Raw genomic sequence first — 18,562 nt, forward strand, 5'->3', positions numbered from 1 at the left:
GGCGACAGGACTCTGGCATCTGCATAATACACTGCATTTGATTATCATTTATCAGCATAAATAATCGATTAAGTTGATATATCTCTGCATTCTGCTAACCAAGTGGATTCAGATGTATCATCACATCAAAACTTTTCAGGACGCCTGTACGAGTGTTATTTCGGTACGCGTTGAGAGAGAGAGTGCTACGGAGAGTGTCCGATAAACAATTTCAAAAAACCTTATGTGTCTTCAGATTTCCGAGTGTTATTGAGTATTAGTGTTTGTAACATAGGAGTCACTATGTCACGTTCATATCGTGCATACTACACAAGTCACTATGCCGTGTTGAGTAAGTGTATATAACACAACAATTACTATGCCATGTTGATGTAGTGTATATTACACAACAATTACTAATACGTGTTGATGTAGTGTATATAACACAACAATTACAATGACCTGTTGATATAGTGTATATTACACAACAATTACTATGAGTTGATATAGTGTATATTACACAACAATTACTATGACGTATTGATGTAGTGTATATAACACAACAATTACTATGCCGTGTTGATATACTGTATATTACACAACGATTACTATGCTGTATTGATATAGTGTATATTACACAAAAATTACTATGACGTGTTGATATAATGTATATTATACAACAATTACTATGACGTATTGATATAGTGTATATTACACAACAATTACTATGACGTATTGATGTAGTGTATATGACTATGCCATGTTGCTGTAGTGTATATTACACAACAGTTACTATGACGTATTGATGTAGTGTATATAACACAACAATTACTATGCCGTGTTGATATAGTGTATATTACACAACGATTACTATGCTGTATTGATATAGTGTATATTACACAACAATTACTATGACGTGTTGATATAATGTATATTACACAACAATTACTATGACGTATTGATATAGTGTATATTACACAACAATTACTATGACGTAGTGATATAGTGTATATTACACAACAATTACTATGACGTATTGATGTAGTGTATATAACTATACCATGTTGCTGTAGTGTATATTACACAACAGTTACTATGACGCATTGATGTAGTGTATATAACACAACAATTACTATGCCATGTTGATATATTGTATATTACAATAATTACTATGCCGTGTTGATATAGTGTATATTACACAACAGTTACTATGACGCATTGATGTAGTGTATATAACACAACAATTACTATGCCATGTTGATATATTGTATATTACAATAATTACTATGCCGTGTTGATGTAGTGTATATTACACAACAGTTACTATGACGCATTGATGTAGTGTATATAACACAACAATTACTATGCAATGTTGATATATTGTATATTACAATAATTACTATGCCGTGTTGATATAGGGTATATTACACAACAGTTACCATGACGTATTGATGTAGTGTATATAACACAACAATTGCTATGCCGTGTTGATATCATGTATATTACACAATAATTACTATGACGTATTGATGTAGTGTATATTACACAACAATTACTATTACGTGTTGATATAATTTATATTACACAAAAAATTACTATGCCGTGTTGATAAAGTGTATATTTCACAACAATTACTATGCTGTGTTTATATAGTGTATATTTCACAACAATTACTAGAGTGTTGATATAGTGTATATCACACAACAATTACTATGACCTGTTGAGTGTGTATATTACACACCAGTCACTGTGTTGCATTGATATAGTGCAAGTTACACAACAGTCAGTGACTATGTAGTATTGGTGTAGTTGTTTATTACACAACAGTCACTATGTAGCGTTGATATAGTGAATATTATACAGCAGTCACTATGTAGCGTTGATATAGTGTATATCACACAACAATTACTATGACCTGTTGAGTGTGTATATTACACACCAGTCACTGTGTTGCATTGATATAGTGCAAGTTACACAACAGTCAGTGACTATGTAGTATTGGTGTAGTTGTTTATTACACAACAGTCACTATGTAGCGTTGATATAGTGAATATTATACAGCAGTCACTATGTAGCGTTGATATAGTGTATATTGCACTTACCTAAATGCAAAATATAGACACGTTGAAATTACGCTCACGTACATACCAATATTCTTATCTCAGGTATATATCACTTATTTTTATCTGGATTTGCTGGATGGGATTATCGTTATGTGATTTATGTTGGTACTTATTTAACTCGCTATCCAGCATAGTTTCATTGGATATTGAATCGTAAACCAATAACTTTATGATGCTGATGTACAGTGGTATAAAACTAAACATGTATGTACGTTTCCTATAAACATCTATAACAAGTAGCATTGTACGAACATAGATAACCGTGAGTGGGGGACTATCTCCCCTCAACACCATCATAACGAAATGAAAGCTACTGGCACCTGCTATCATGGTATCCAGGTATACGCCGTTGCTGGACATTTTATACCTTGTTTCAAGTCATGTAAGGCTCAGCAACACAGTTACGAATACATGTTAACGCGTGAAGCCCTATGCGATATAAAGAGCAAGTTAACTTACTTCAAAACTCCGTCTCCCAAGTATACCCTGCATCTATGTGTAGTCAGACGGAAGCATGCTTATCTATTTGCTACGTACGTACCTAGAAGTTGTAGGTGACTTTACCACTGTACCTCTTCTGGATTATTGGGGTTTGTTGGGGGGCACTCTGTGTAATCCCATGTTGCACCCACTCGGATTTACGACTTAATCCGCGCAAATCATACAATTAGACTTGTAATCGTACTATGCTCCTGTGTCTCAAGGTCTCCGTGGTGTTGGTGTGAGGAGGTCTGTGAGGTACACACAACAGCAGGGCTGTGGGATTAGATCTACCACTGAAAGTGGAATCCACTCGCCTGGCTGAAACTGTATCTTCTAAAGCTATTTATAGCTTCGCGTTCACGTCTGCGCCTGCCTCTCACGTGCTTACGACTAGAATAGATTTGTAAACCAGACCGACTTCTGTATCCTCTCCCAGTGAAATGTTGACAAACATACGTTTGGGAACTTGCCTGCTACTTGGGTATTTCCAGGCTGATTGCCCTCTGGTATGCAGCAACGAATGGCTGATGAATGCAGTGAAGTTTGTATTTATATAAGTATAGACAATATAGTGAGATCACAAGATTAGATTATGTACTAAGCAAGTGTGTGCATTCTTATGTTTAGGAAGCATTTATGTCGTGGTGAGTAATTCTGTGGATCACCCACTTAAACCTGGCTCAGACTTTGTAGTGTTCGGTTTAGACGAAGAGAAGTTATCTCCCTTTGACCGCTTAATCGTTGGCAACCTACCTGGATTTCATGCATGTGTGACTGTTGGTGTCTATTCACCAGACGGGGTTTCATATATGTGCGACTGTTGGTGTGTATACAAGACGGGGTTTCATATATGTGTGACTGTTGGTGTGTATACACCAGACGGGTTTCATGCATGTGTGACTGTTGGTGTGTATACACAAGACAGGGTTTATTGCATGTGTGACTGTTGGTGTGTATACAAGAAGGGGTTTCATGTCGACCTGCATGTGTGATTGTTGGTGTGTATACACAAGACGGGGTTTCATACATGTGTGACTGTTGGTGTGTATACACAAGACGGGGTTTCATACATGTGTGACAGTTGGTGTGTATACACAAGATGGGGTTTCATGTATGTGTGATTGTTGGTGTGTATACACATGACGGGGTTTCATGTATGTGTGACTGTTGGTGTGTATACACAAGACGGGGTTTCATGTATGTGTGACTGTTGGTGTGTATACACAAGACGGGGTTTCATGTATGTGTGACTATTGGTGTGTATACACAAGACGGGGTTTCATGTATGTGTGACTGTTGGTGTGTATACACAAGACGGGCTTTCATGCATGTGTTACTGTTGGCGTGTACAAAAGACGGGGTTTATTGCATGTGTGATTGTTTTTGTGTTTACACAAGACGGGGTTTCATATATGTGTGATTGTTGGTGTATATACACAAGATGGGGTTTCATGTATGTGTGACTGTTGGCGTGTACACAAGACGGGGTCATTTGCATGTGTGACTGTTGGTGTGTATACACAAGACGGGGTCATTTGCATGTGTGACTGTTGGTGTGTATACACCAGACGGGCTTTTATGCATGTGTGACTGTTGGTGTGTATACCCCAGACGGGGTTTATTGTATGTGTGACTGTTGGTGTGTATACACAAGACGGGGTCATTTGCATGTGTGACTGTTGGTGTGTATACACAAGACGGGGTCATTTGCATGTGTGACTGTTGGTGTGTATACACCAGACGGGCTTTTATGCATGTGTGACTGTTGGTGTGTATACACCAGACGGGCTTTTATGCATGTGTGACTGTTGGTGTGTATACCCCAGACGGGGTTTATTGCATGTGTGACTGTTGGTGTGTATACACAAGACGGGGTCATTTGCATGTGTGACTGTTGGTGTGTATACACAAGACGGGGTCATTTGCATGTGTGACTGTTGGTGTGTATACACCAGACGGGCTTTTATGCATGTGTGACTGTTGGTGTGTATACACCAGACGGGGTTTATTGTATGTGTGACTGTTGGTGTGTACACAAGACGGGGTTTCACGTAGACTTGCATGTGTGATTGTTGGTGTGTATACACAAGACGGGGTTTCATATATGTGTGACTGTTGGTGTGTATACACAAGACGGGGTTTCATATATGTGTGACTATTGGTGTGTATGCACAAGACGGGCTTTCATGCATGTGTGACTGTTGGTGTGTTTACAAGACGGGGTTTCATATATGTGTGACTGTTGGTGTGTATACACAAGACGGGGTTTCATATATGTGTGACTGTTGGTGTGTATGCACAAGACGGGCTTTCATGCATGTGTGACTGTTGGTGTGTATGCACAAGACGGGCTTTCATGCATGTGTGACTGTTGGTGTGTATGCACATGACGGGGTTGATTGCATGTGTGACTGTTGGTGTATACACAAGACGGGCTTTCATGAATGTGTGACTGTTGGTGTGTATACACAAGACGGGCTTTCATGCATGTGTGACTGTTGGTGTGTATGCACATGACGGGGTTGATTGCATGTGTGACTGTTGGTGTATACACAAGACGGGCTTTCATGAATGTGTGATGCAGGCATGTGTTTCTCTTGGTGCATTCACACACCGGTGTTTCATGGCCACAAACATGTGTGTGTTACTATTATATATGCATGACGGGGTTTCATGTGTAGATGTGGTGACACATTTAGTTCCAGTCGCTCTTGTGAGATGGGTCGTTTAAATTGCAATGAAAGAGTATGTCAGATGGGGGTTAAATCATGCAGTTTGTAAAGTCAGATGTCTACACGCAGACAGATAGGGAGTATATTAATCTTATTTGTACAGTTAGATGTCCGCTCGCAGACATATAGAGAGTATCTTCATGTAGTTTGTACAGTCAGATTTCCACACCTAGACAGATAGGGAGTATATTCATGTAGTTTGTACAGTTAGATGTCCGCTCGCAGACAGAAAGGGAGTAGATTCATGTAGTTTGCACAGTCAGATGTCCACTCGCAGACATATAGGGAGTATCTTCATGTAGTTTGTACAGTCAGATTTCCACACCCAGACAGATAGGGAGTATACTCATGTAGTTTGTACCGTCAGATCTCCACACGCACACATATAGGGAGTATATTCATGTAGTTTGCACAGTTAGATGTTCGCTCGCAAACATATAGGGAGTATATTCATGTCAAATGTCGAAACGCTAACAGATAGGGAGCATATTCATGAAGTTTGCACAGTCCAATGTTCTCACCCAGACAGATAGGGAGTATATTCATGTAGTTTGTACCGTCAGATGTCCACAGCCAGACATATATGGAGTATATTCATGTACTTTGTATCGTCACATGTCAATACCCAGACAGGCAGGGAGTATATTCATGTACTTTGTACCGTCAGATGTCCACAGCCAGACATATATGGACTATATTCATGTACTTTGTATCGTAACATGTCAATACCCAGACAGGTAGGGAGTATATTCATGTAGTGTGTACTGTCTGATGGTTATACGCAGAACATATAGGGAGTATATCCATGCAGTGTGTACTCTCTAATGTCCTTACGCAGACAGGTAAGGAGTATATTCCTGTACTTGGTACCGTCAGATGTCCACAGCCAAACATAAAGGGAGTATATTCATGTACTTTGTACAGTCTGATGTCAACACCCAGACAGATAACGAGTATATTCGTGTAGTTTGTACCGTCAGATGTCCACATCCAGACAGATAGGGAGTATACTCATGTAGTGAGTACTGTCAGATGTCCACTCGCAGACACACAAGGAATATATGCATATAGTTTGTACAGTCAGATTTCCAAACGCACACATATAGAGAGTATATTCATGCAGTGTGTACTGTCTAATGTCCATACGCAGACGGGTAGGGAGTATATTCATGTAGTTTGTACCGTCAGATGTCCACACGCAGACAGATAGGGAGTATACTCATGTAGTTTGTAAATTCAGATGTCAACACCCAGACAGATAACGAGTATATTCGTGTAGTTTGTACCGTCAGATGTCCACTCGCAGACACACAAGGAGTATATTCATATACTTTGTACAGTCAGATGTCCATACGCAGACAGACAACGAGTATATGCATATAGTTTGTACAGTCAGATTTCCAAACGCACACATATAGGGAGTATATTCATGCAGTGTGTACTGTCTAATGTCCATACGCAGACGGGTAGGGAGTATATTCATGTAGTTTCTACCGTCAGATCTCCACACGCACACAGATAGGGAGTATACTCATGTAATTTGTGCTGCCAGATGTCCACACCCAGACATATAGGGAGTATATTCATGTAGTTTGTACCGTCACATGTCCACATCCAGACATACAGGGAGTATCTTCCTGTACTTTGTACCGTCAGATATCGACACCCAGACATATAGGGAGAATATTCATGTACTTTGTACCGTCACATGTCCACACCCAGACAGATAGGGAACATATTCGTGTAGTGTGTACTGTCTGATGGCCCTACGCAGACAGAAAAGGAGTATATTAATGTAATGTGTACTGTCAGATGTCCACTCGCAGTCAGACAAGGAGTAGATTTATATCGTTTGTACAGTCGGATGTCCAAACGCACACATATAGGGAGTATATTCATGCAGGGTGTACTGTCTAATGTCCATACGCAGACAGGTAGGGAGTATATTCATGTAGTTTGTACCGTGAGATGTCCACACGCACACAGATAGGGAGTATACTCATGAAGTTTGAAATGTCAGATGTTCGGTCGCAGACATATAGGGAGTATATTCATTTAGTTTGTACAGTCAGGTGTTCATTTGCAGACATATAGGGAGTATATTCATGTAGTTTGTACCGTCAGATGTCCACATCCAGACATACAGGGAGTATCTTCCTGTACTTTGTACCGTCAGATATCGACTCCCAGACATATAGGGATTATATTCATGTACTCCGACCGTCACATGTCCACACCCAGACAGATAGGGAGCATATTCATGTAGTGTGTACTGTCTGATGGCCCTACGCAGACAGAAAGAGAGTATATTCATGTAATGTGTACTGTCAGATGTCCACTCGCAGTCAGACAAGGAGCAGATTTATATCGTTTGTACAGTCGGATGTCCAAACGCACACATATAGGGAGTATATTCATGCAGGGTGTACTGTCTAATGTCCATACGCAGACAGGTAGGGATTATATTCATGAAGTTTGAAATGTCAGATGTTCGGTCGCAGACATATAGGGAGTATATTCATTTAGTTTGTACAGTCAGGTGTTCATTTGCAGACAGATAGGGAGTATATTCATGTAGTGTGTACTGTCTGATGGCCATACGCTGACACATATGGAGTATATTCATGTAGTGAATACTGTCAGATGTCCACTCGCAGACAGACAAGGAGTATATTCATATAGTTTGTACAGTCAGATGTGCATATGCAAACAGACAACGAGTATATGCATATAGTTTGTACAGTCAGATTTCCAAATGCACACATATAGGAAGTATATTCATGCAGTGTGTACCATCTAATGTCTACACGCAGACAGATAGTGAGTATACTCATGTAGTTTGTAAAGTCAGATGTCAATACCCAGACATATAGGGAGTATATTCATGTAGTTTCTACCGTCAGATGTCCACACGTACACAGATAGAAAGTATACTCATGTAGTTTGTGCTGCCAGATGTCCACACGCAGACAGATAGGAAGTATATTCATATAGTTTGTAATGTCAGATGTCCATACGCAGACAGACAAGGGGTAGATTAATATAGTTTGTACCGTCAGATGTCCACACCCAGACATACAGGGAGTATATTCATGTAGTTTGTAAAGTCAGATGTCCACACGCAGACAGATAGGGAGTATATTCATGTACTTTGTACCGTCAGATGTCCACATGCACACATATAGGGAGTATACTCATGTAGTTTGTACCGCCACATGTCCACACACAGACAGATAGGGAGTATATTCATATAGTTTGTACACTCAGAGGTCCATACGCAGACAGACAAGGGGTAGATTCATATAGTTTGTACCGTCAGATGTCCACACCCAGAGATATAGGGAGAATGTTTATGTCGTTTGTACAGTCAGATGTCCACATCCAGACAGATAGAGAGTATATTCATGTACTTTGTACCGTCAGATATCGACAGCCAGACATATAGGAAGTATATTCATGTACTTTTTACCGTCACATGTCCACAAACAGACATATAGGGAGCATATTCATGTAGTGTGTACTGTCTGATGGCCCTACGCAGACAGAAAGAGAGTATATTCATGTAATGTGTACTGTCAGATGTCCACTTGCATTCAGACAAGGAGTAGATTTATATCGTTTGTACAGTCAGATGTCCAAACGCACACATATAGGGAGTATATTCATGCAGTGTGTACTGTCTAATGTCCATACGCAGACAGGTAAGGAGTATATTCATGTACTTTGTACCGTCAGATGTCCACACGCAGACATATAGGGAGTATATTCATGTAGTGTGCACTGCCTGATGTCCATACGGAGACAGATAGGGAGCATATTCATGTAGTTTGTACAGTCAGATGTCCAAACGCAGACACATAGGGAGTATTTTCATCTTCTTTGTACCGTCATATGTCCACACCCAGACATATAGGGAGTATATTTATGTACTTTGTACCGTCACATGTCCACACCCAGACAGATAGGGAGCATATTCATGTAGTGTGTACTGTCTGATGCCCCTACGCAGAAAGAAAGGGAGTATATTCATATAGTTTGTAAAGTCAGATGTCCATAGGCAGAAAGACAAAGGGTATATTCATATTGTTTGTACAGTCAAATGTCCAAACGCACACATATAGGGAGTATATTCATGCAGTGTGTACTGTCTAATGTCCATACGTAGACAGGTAGGGAGTATATTCATGTACTTTGTACCGTCAGATGTCCACACGCAGACATATAGGGAGTATATTCATGTAGTGTGCACTGCCTGATGTCCATACACAAACAGATAGGGAGCATATTCATGTAGTTTGTACCATGAGATGTCCATACGGAGATAGATAGGGAGCATATTCTTGTAGTTAGCACAGTTAGATGATCGCTCGCAGACATGTAGGGAGTATATTCATGTAGTTTGTACACTCAGATGTTCATACGCAGACATATAGGGAGTATATTCATGTAGTTTGTGCAGCCAGATGTCCACACCCATACAGATAGAAAGTAGTTTCATGTACATGTACTTTGTACAGGCAGATGTCCACACCCAGACATATAGGGAGTATATTCCCGACTTTGTACCGTCAGATGTCCAAACCCAGACATATAGGGAGTATATTCATGTAGTTTGTACAATCAGATGTCCTTACGGAGATAGATAGGGAGCATATTCTTGTAGTTTGTACCGTGAGATGTTCAAAAGCAGACATATAGGGTGTATATTCATGAAGTTTGCACAGTCCAATGTCCACACCCAGACAGATAGGGAGTATACTCATGTAGTTTGTACAGTCAGATTTCCACACGCACACATATAGGGAGTATATTCATGTAGTTTGCACAGTTAGATGTTCGCTCGCAGACATATAGGGAGTATATTCATATAGTTTGTACAGTCAGATGTCCATACGCAGACAGACAAGGGGTAGATTCATGTAGTTTCTACCGTCAGATGTCCACACGCACACAGATAGGAAGTATACTCATGTAGTTTGTACTGCCAGATGTCCGCACCCAGAGATATAGGGAGAATGTTTATGTAGTGTGTACAGTCACATGTCCACATCGAGACAGATAGGGAGTATATTCCTCTACTTGGTACCGTCAGATATCGACACCCAGACATATAGGGAGTGTATTCATGTACTTTGTACCGTCACATGTCCACACCCAGACATATAGGGAGCATATTCATGTAGTGGTTACTGTCTGATGGTTATACGCAGACATATAGGGAGTATATTCATATTGTTTGTAAAGTCAGATGTCCACTCGCAGACATATAAGTAGTATATCCATGTAGTGTGTACTGTCTAATATGCTTACGCAGAGAGGTAAGGAGTATATTCCTGTACTTTGTACCGTCAGATGTCCACAGCCAGAGATAAAGGGAGTATATTTATGTACTTTGTACAGTCACATGTCCACACCCAGACAGATAGGGAGTATGTAGTGAGTACTCTCAGATGTCCACTCGCAGACAGATAAGGAAAATATTCATATAGTTTGTACAGTCAGATTTCCAGACGCAAAAAAATAGGGAGTATATTCATGTAGTTTGTAAAGTCAGAAGTCAACACCCAGACAGATATGGAGTATATTCATGTAGTTTCTACTGTCAGATGTCCACACCCAGAGAGACAGGGAGTGTATTCATGTACTTTGTACCGTCAGATGTCCAAACCGAGACAGATAGGGAGTATATTCATGTACTTTGTACCGTGAGATGTCCACACCCAGAAAAATAGGGAGTATATTCATGTAGTGTGTACCGTCAGGTGTCCACACGCACACATATAGGGAGTATATTCATGCAGAGTGTACTGTCTGATGTCCATACGCAGACAGATAGGGAGCATATTCATGTAGTTTGTACAAACAGATGTCCATACGCAGACAGATTGGGAGTATATTCATGTTGTGTGTACTGTCTGATGGCCATACGCAGAGAGATAGGGAGTGTATTCATATAGTTTGTACAGTCAGATGTCAATACGCAGACATATAGGGAGTATATTCATATAGTTTGTACAGTCACATGTCCATACGCAGACATATAGGGAGTATATTCATGTACTTTGTACCGTCAGATGTCCACACCCAGGCAGATAGGGAGTGTATTCATGTAGTTTGTACAGTCAGATGTCCACACACAGATTGATAGGGAGTATATTCATGTAGTCTGTACTGTGTGATGTTCATACGCAGACAGATAGGGAGTATATTCATGTAGTTTGTGCAGTCAGATGTCCACACGCACACAGATAGGGATTATATTCATGTAGTTTGTACATTGAGATGTTCACACCCAGACAGATAGGGAGTATATGCATGTACTTTGTTCAGTCAGATGTCTATTCGCAGACATATAGGGAGTATATTCATGTAGTGTGTACTGCCTGATGTCCATACCCAGACAGATAGGGAGTAAATTCATGTAGTGTGTACAGTCAGATGTCCATATAGTTTGTACTGTCAGATGTCAATACGCAGAAGAATAGGGAGTATATTCATATAGTTTGTACCGTCAGATGTCCATACGCAGACAGACAAGGAGTATATTCATATAGTTTGTACTGTCAGATGTCCATACGCAGACAGATAGGGAGTATATTCATTTAGTTTGTGCAGTCAGATGTCCACACGCACACAGATAGGGAGCATATTCATGTAGTTTGTACATTCAGATGTTCATACCCAGACAGATAGGGAGTATATGCATGTACTTTGTTCAGTCACATGTCCATACGCAGACATATAGGGAGTATATTCATATAGTTTGTACAGTCAGATGTCCATACGCATACAGATAGGGAGTATATTCATGTAGTTTGTACCGTCAGATGTCCACACCCAGACAGACATGGAGTATATTCATGTACTTTGTACTGTCAGATGTCCACACCCAGAGATATAGGGAGTATATTCATGTACTATGTACAGTCTGATGTCCATACGCAGACAGATAGGGAGTATATTCATGTAGTTTGTGCAGTCAGATGTCAACACGCACACAGATAGGGAGTATATTCATGTAGTTTGTACATTGAGATGTTCACACCCAGACAGATAGGGAGTATATGCATGTACTTTGTTCAGTCAGATGTCTATTCGCAGACAAATAGGGAGTATATTCATGTAGTTTGTACATTCAGATGTCCACACCCTGACAGATAGGGAGTATATTCATGTAGTGTGTACTGCCATATGTCCATACGCAGACATATAGGGAGTATATTCATGTAGTTTGTGCAGTCAGATGTCCAAATGCACACAGATAGGGAGTATATGCATGTACTTTGTTCCATCAGATTCCATTTGCAGACATATAGGGAGTATATTCATGTAGTTTGTACTATCAGATGTCCACACGCAGACAAATAGGGAGTATATTCATGTAGATTGTTGTGTCAGATGTCTACCTGCAGACATATAGCGAGTATATTCAGGTGTTTAGAGTTGTTTGCAGCAATGTATCCCATTATATAAGTTGTCTCTCGTGTCCTAGTTAGAGCTCTACCTGACCGTAACTTTGCACGCACAGTAATCATACAAAGTAGTATATGTTTTATTCAAAGTCGGAGATCTTTAAAAATTCAGGGAAGCATTACCAGTATTTTTTCTATTCATTTTCTTGTACAGAAATGACAACTGCTTACGACAATCGATGATAATGACGTCATCCTTCAAGGTCACTTCAACAGCATGAGAACGTGAACGAGTACGCCTTCATTGAAACCAACCATGTGTCAAAATCGGTTACAGTTATGACAAGACTTGTTACGACATTTACCATAATTGTGAGGATGTTAATTGCATTTGTCAGTCTTTGCGTAAATCTGACTGTTTCCCCATAAAGGTAAGCACTGGAACAGAGAGGCTTTCTGCACAACGAAATCAGAGTTGCAAATCTCAGTACTATTCTAGAAGTCTCACTTACTCCCACATACATCAGCATTAGAGTGAAAACAATCAGATGGCATCTCCAAAGCAAATTCTGGTAATATCTGGCTTGAGACAAACAGCCTAAATGCTAAACTTGCCCCGTTCAAACAGATTTTATGTGGGGAAAACCACGAGGTGGTCTAGTCAAAAGACATTACTTCCGAGTCCCCTCCCCCTTGGGATTTGAGTGTAATCTGTCCTGTGTACTGGCTATCTACAACTGATGGTAGTTTCAAACGTAAGTGTCTGTGGCACAGACGGGAGATAGGGTATTGCTCGCAAGAACAAATCCTTAAAGTTGGACATGCGGTTTGATGTTCTTCATTTTGAAGAAGAAAGTTTTAGGGCAGTAGTGGGAGTAGCTGTGTCTCGACTGCAGATGAGGTTCTGAAGAACCACGACCTTGTGAGTCTTGTTGCGCATACAGATATGACCTATTCAAGGTCTCCCCTTGATACCTTGTACAGAGACCAGACCTGTAATTCTTGGGGATGTTCTGTCAGACAAAAGTATTAAATTCCTTTATGTAAATTACAATTGCAGATATTTCTGCCGAACTATGTCAGCTGTCCATACTTACCCTTCGTAGAGCCTGTTTGGACTAGGGGTTATCTTTAGTCGCGCGGCCTCCCATTTCAAAAATATATTTTCCCTCCTATCGAAAAAATAGAAAGAAACTTGACTTGATATATGGCAAGAACTAAATGAATGTGTCAAATCTGTTCATCTGGTGGAAGATAAAACCAAAACAACAGGCTAGACTTGATTTTTTCTTGGACATACTAAACTTAAGGATTATTAATTCTACCAGGTTATAAGTCATACCACTCTGTGGTCACATTAACATATTTTAATGACAACAGCCAAAATAAGGACAAAGGTATTGGAAACTGTAAGCTCCACTGCTCCGAAACGAAGACTATATAAAACTAGAAACTAAAATACTATCAGACACAAAGAGTAAATACACTAAGGTAAACAATTACCAAGCAAGAATACAAGATACGAGAGATGCAAGCTTGGAACTAACACTCACTGATTCTCTATTTTCAGAAACATTTTTAATGAAAGTAAGGGCTAAAATAATATTTTTTGCTTCACATGGGGAAAGAGAAAATATAAAACATGAAACAAAAACATGAAAAAATAAAAGGAGAAGAAGCCTGAGGAATACAAATTCGAAATAGAATCCACTGGAATGAAGAGGATGAAAACCCAACTGGTTACTTTCTGCCACTTAGTAAACAGAAACTACACTAGTAACAGGTCTTTGAAAGGCATTAAGAAGTGATACTCATAAGGAAGAGAATTTATGGACGTCAACTTCTTTATTATGAGGAACACAACGTTTCGGAGTACATGTTTACTCCTTCATTCACCTGACAGTGGAAGGGAAATAATTCATGGAGATGTGACATCGATGAGTAGGAGTGTTATCACATCCCAATATCAAACGAGGACAGACACACTTTGAAGAATTAGCGGTCCGATATCTCAACTAAATTCATTTGATAAATTACTGTTGGAGTCCTTGTTAGTATACTCAAGAGAACGCAGCTACCTCTAAATACTGAAACAGTGGAAACCAGGCGGGCTCTATTCCCGGTAGATGCATCAGTGACAACATAACACTTCTGTATGAAAAAAACAGTTAAGATAAATATCGAGTTTGACAAGTGTCCAAAGTATTTATAATGAAAGTACTTGTTAAGTATGGTTTTGTCCTCATATGCTCAGATGGATATTTTAACTAATACTGCTACACGTCTTTACTTATAAGCAGCAGAAGGTCTGCACACCAGACGTAATTCAAAATTAATTTAACGTTTTTATTAGTTTTTAACAAAATCTATAAATGCAATATCTTGCCACCGGGTTTTCTGGTACATCATCACTTGATTGCCTGGTTTGTTCACAGACCTCCGCCGCATAGCAGGAGTACGGCTGTGCGGCGTCAGACAATAAATATCTACGTTTTCATATAAATTGTGTGAATGGCGGGTGCTATCGGTAGCACCTGGTGTCATCACTGATTTTCATATAATTTTCGAGGGTTTTTTGTTTTTCCCGCCAAACGGAACCTGTTTCGGCGGATAATGTAGACTGGTTATTCTCTTGGTTTGAAATTCATATTTGTGTAATACATTATTTTTTGATAACGTAATGTTCACAGGCCCGTATTGTCATCCTCGTGACTGAAATACTTGGGATTATGACAAGAAGCAATAAAGACATGAAAGGGATGAAAAAATAATAGTATATACTCGCAATAATATACTCGTGTAACGCAATACGGATATTTTGGACCATAAAAGCAACATTAGCAGACCCCTATGTGCAAAATGAAGAGGTTTAATGTGTAATGGTGTCCGTGACAAATTTCCCGGATCAAAATGATCACAACGAGGACATGCAAACCATTAGTCGGGAAACACTTACGATTTGGAAAAACGCACCAAGTACATTAACAAAAGAGACCGTACTGCAGCAGCACTATGAACGGTATTAAAGTGCAGGGAGTTTAATTGCCTGGCATCTGCGTCAATCGAGCAGTGACAGTTCAACAACATGCCAAGATAAACAGAAGGACAAAGAAACAACGTCATATGCCGCTTTCATGCAGGGGAATCACCATCAGCTGTAGCCAGGGTTTTCAATGTAGCGCCCAGCACCATCACAAGGTTTCAACAGCATGGGTCAACACGTGATCGGCCAAGGTCGGGACGACCAAGAGTAACCAACCCCGCCCAATGATCGCTTCATCCAACTGCGTCACCTACGTGAAAGGACGACCACAGCCACTTCAACCGCATCCCAAATGCACTTGCCCAATGCACTGGTGCTGTGTTTGTTTGTCTCACATACATTGAAGGTGTTGCACACGCTCATTACACTGGTGCTGTGTTTGTTTGTCGTACATGCATTAAAGGTATTGCACATGCTCACTGCACTGGTGCTGCGTTTGTTTGTCGTACAAACAATGAAGCTGTTGCACACGCCCATTGCACTGGTGCTGTGTTTGTTTGTCGTACATACATTGAAGGTAATGCACACGCCCATTGCACTGGTGCTGTGTTTGTTTGTCGTACATACATTGAAGGTGTTGCACACGCCCATTGCACTGGTGCTGTGTTTGTTTGTCGTACATACATTTGAGGTATTGCACACGCCCAATGCACTGGTGCTGTGTTTGTTTGTCGTACATACATTGAAGGTGTTGTACACACTCATTGCACTGGTGGTGTGTTTGTTTGTTGTACATACATTGAAGGTGTTGCACACGCTCATTACACTGGTGGTGTGTTTGTTTGTCGTACAGAAGGACAAAGAAACAACGTCATGGGCCGCTTTCATGCAGGGGAATCACCATCAGCTGTAGCCAGGGTTTTCAATGTAGCGCCCAGCACCATCACAAGGTTTCAACAGCATGGGTCAACACGTGATCGGCCAAGGTCGGGACGACCAAGAGTAACCAACCCCGCCCAATGATCGCATCATCCAACTGCGTCACCTACGTGAAAGGACGACCACAGCCACTTCAACCGCATCCCAAATGCACTTGCCCAATGCACTGGTCCTGTGTTTGTTTGTCGTACATACATTGAAGGTGTTGCACACGCCCAATGCACTGGTGCTGTGTTTGTTTGTCGTTCATACATTGAAGGTGTTGCACACGCCTAATGCACTCGTGCTGTGTTTGTTTGTCGTACATACACTGAGGCGTTGCACACAGCTAATGCACTGGTGCTGTGTTTGTTTGTCGTACATACATTGAAGGTGTTGCAAACGCTAATGTCCTGGTGCTGTGTTTGTTTGTCGTACATACATTGAAGCTGTTGCACACGCTCATAGCATTGGTGCTGTGTTTGTTTGTCTCACATACATTGAAGGTGTTGCACACGCTCATTACACTGGTGCTGTGTTTGTTTGTCGTACATGCATTAAAGGTATTGCACATGCTCACTGCACTGGTGCTGTGTTTGTTTGTCGTACAAACAATGAAGCTGTTGCACACGCCCATTGCACTGGTGCTGTGTTTGTTTTTCGTACATACATTGAAGGTAATGCACACGCCCATTGCACTGGTGCTGTGTTTGTTTGTCGTACATACATTGAAGCTGTTGCACACACTCATTGCACTGGTTGTGTGTTTGTTTGTTGTACAAACAATGAAGCTGTTGCACACACTCATTGCACTGGTGGTGTGTTTGTTTGTTGTACATACATTGAAGCTGTTGCACACGCCCATTGCACTGGTGGTGTGTTTGTTTGTTGTACATACATTGAAGGTGTTGCACACGCCCATTGCACTGGTGGTGTGTTTGTTTGTTGTACAAACAATGAAGCTGTTGCACACACTCATTGCACTGGTGGTGTGTTTGTTTGTTGTACATACATTGAAGCTGTTGCACACGCCCATTGCACTGGTGCTGTGTTTGTTTGTCGTACATACATTGAAGGTAATGCACACGCCCATTGCACTGGTGCTGTGTTTGTTTGTTGTACATACATTGAAGCTGTTGCACACACTCATTGCACTGGTGCTGTGTTTGTTTGTCGTACAAACAATGAAGCTGTTGCACACGCCCATTGCACTGGTGCTGTGTTTGTTTGTCGTACATACATTGAAGCTGTTGCACACGCCCATTGCACTGGTGGTGTGTTTGTTTGTTGTACATACATTGAAGGTATTGCGCATACTCACTGCACTGGTGCTGTGTTTGTTTGTCGCACATACATTGAAGGTGTTGCACACGCTCATTGCACTGGTGCTTTGTTTGTTTGTCGTACATGCATTAAAGGTATTGCACATGCTCATTGCACTGGTGCTGTGTTTGTTTGTCGTACATGCATTGAAGATGTTGCACACGCCCATTGACTGGTGCTGTGTTTGTTTGTTGTCCATACACTGAAGGTGTTGCACTCTCCCATTGCACTGGTACTGTGTTTGTTTGTCGTACATGCTTTAAAGGTATTGCACACGCTCATTGCACTGGTGCGGTGTTTGTTTGTCGTACATACATTGAAGGTGTTGCACACGCCCATTGACTGGTGCTGTATTTGTTTGTCGCACATACACTGAAGGTGTTGCACGCGCCCATTGACTGGTGCTGTGTTTGTTTGTTGTACATACATTGAAGGTGTTGGACACAGCTGTATTTCGTAGTCCCATATGGTGAAGGCCTTGAGACAACCTCAGGGTACACATGTACGTTGTTTAAGTAAATATCTCTCATCTTGTGTTGTGCCATAAGCATCTTATGTGTTGATGTGGACCATCACATGTACTCGTGATCAGTTTACAGCCGGCAAAGG

The 18,562-nt window shown here is 40.7% G+C and overlaps 1 protein-coding gene across 3 annotated transcripts in view; it reads right to left on the reverse strand.

The window, feature by feature from the left end:
- The window catches only part of LOC139447196 (acetylcholinesterase-like), a 124,831-nt gene that overhangs the window by 58,196 nt on the left and 48,073 nt on the right, over positions 1–18,562 (reverse strand). Inside the window, exon 2 of one of the 3 annotated variants that reach the window (XM_071228415.1) lies at positions 13,827–13,901. The exons of 1 other annotated variant lie outside the window; for it this stretch is intronic. The gene's annotated coding sequence lies outside the window, so the exon portion shown is untranslated. Of the gene's footprint in view, positions 1–2,643; positions 2,904–13,826; positions 13,902–18,562 lie in introns of those variants that run through there. One more of the 3 variants, XM_071228414.1, reaches the window with a different exon arrangement.

This window comes from Haliotis cracherodii, unplaced genomic scaffold (genome assembly GCF_022045235.1).
Source record: "Haliotis cracherodii isolate W230 unplaced genomic scaffold, xgHalCrac1.p SCAF_7, whole genome shotgun sequence".
Lineage (NCBI taxonomy): Eukaryota > Metazoa > Mollusca > Gastropoda > Lepetellida > Haliotidae > Haliotis > Haliotis cracherodii.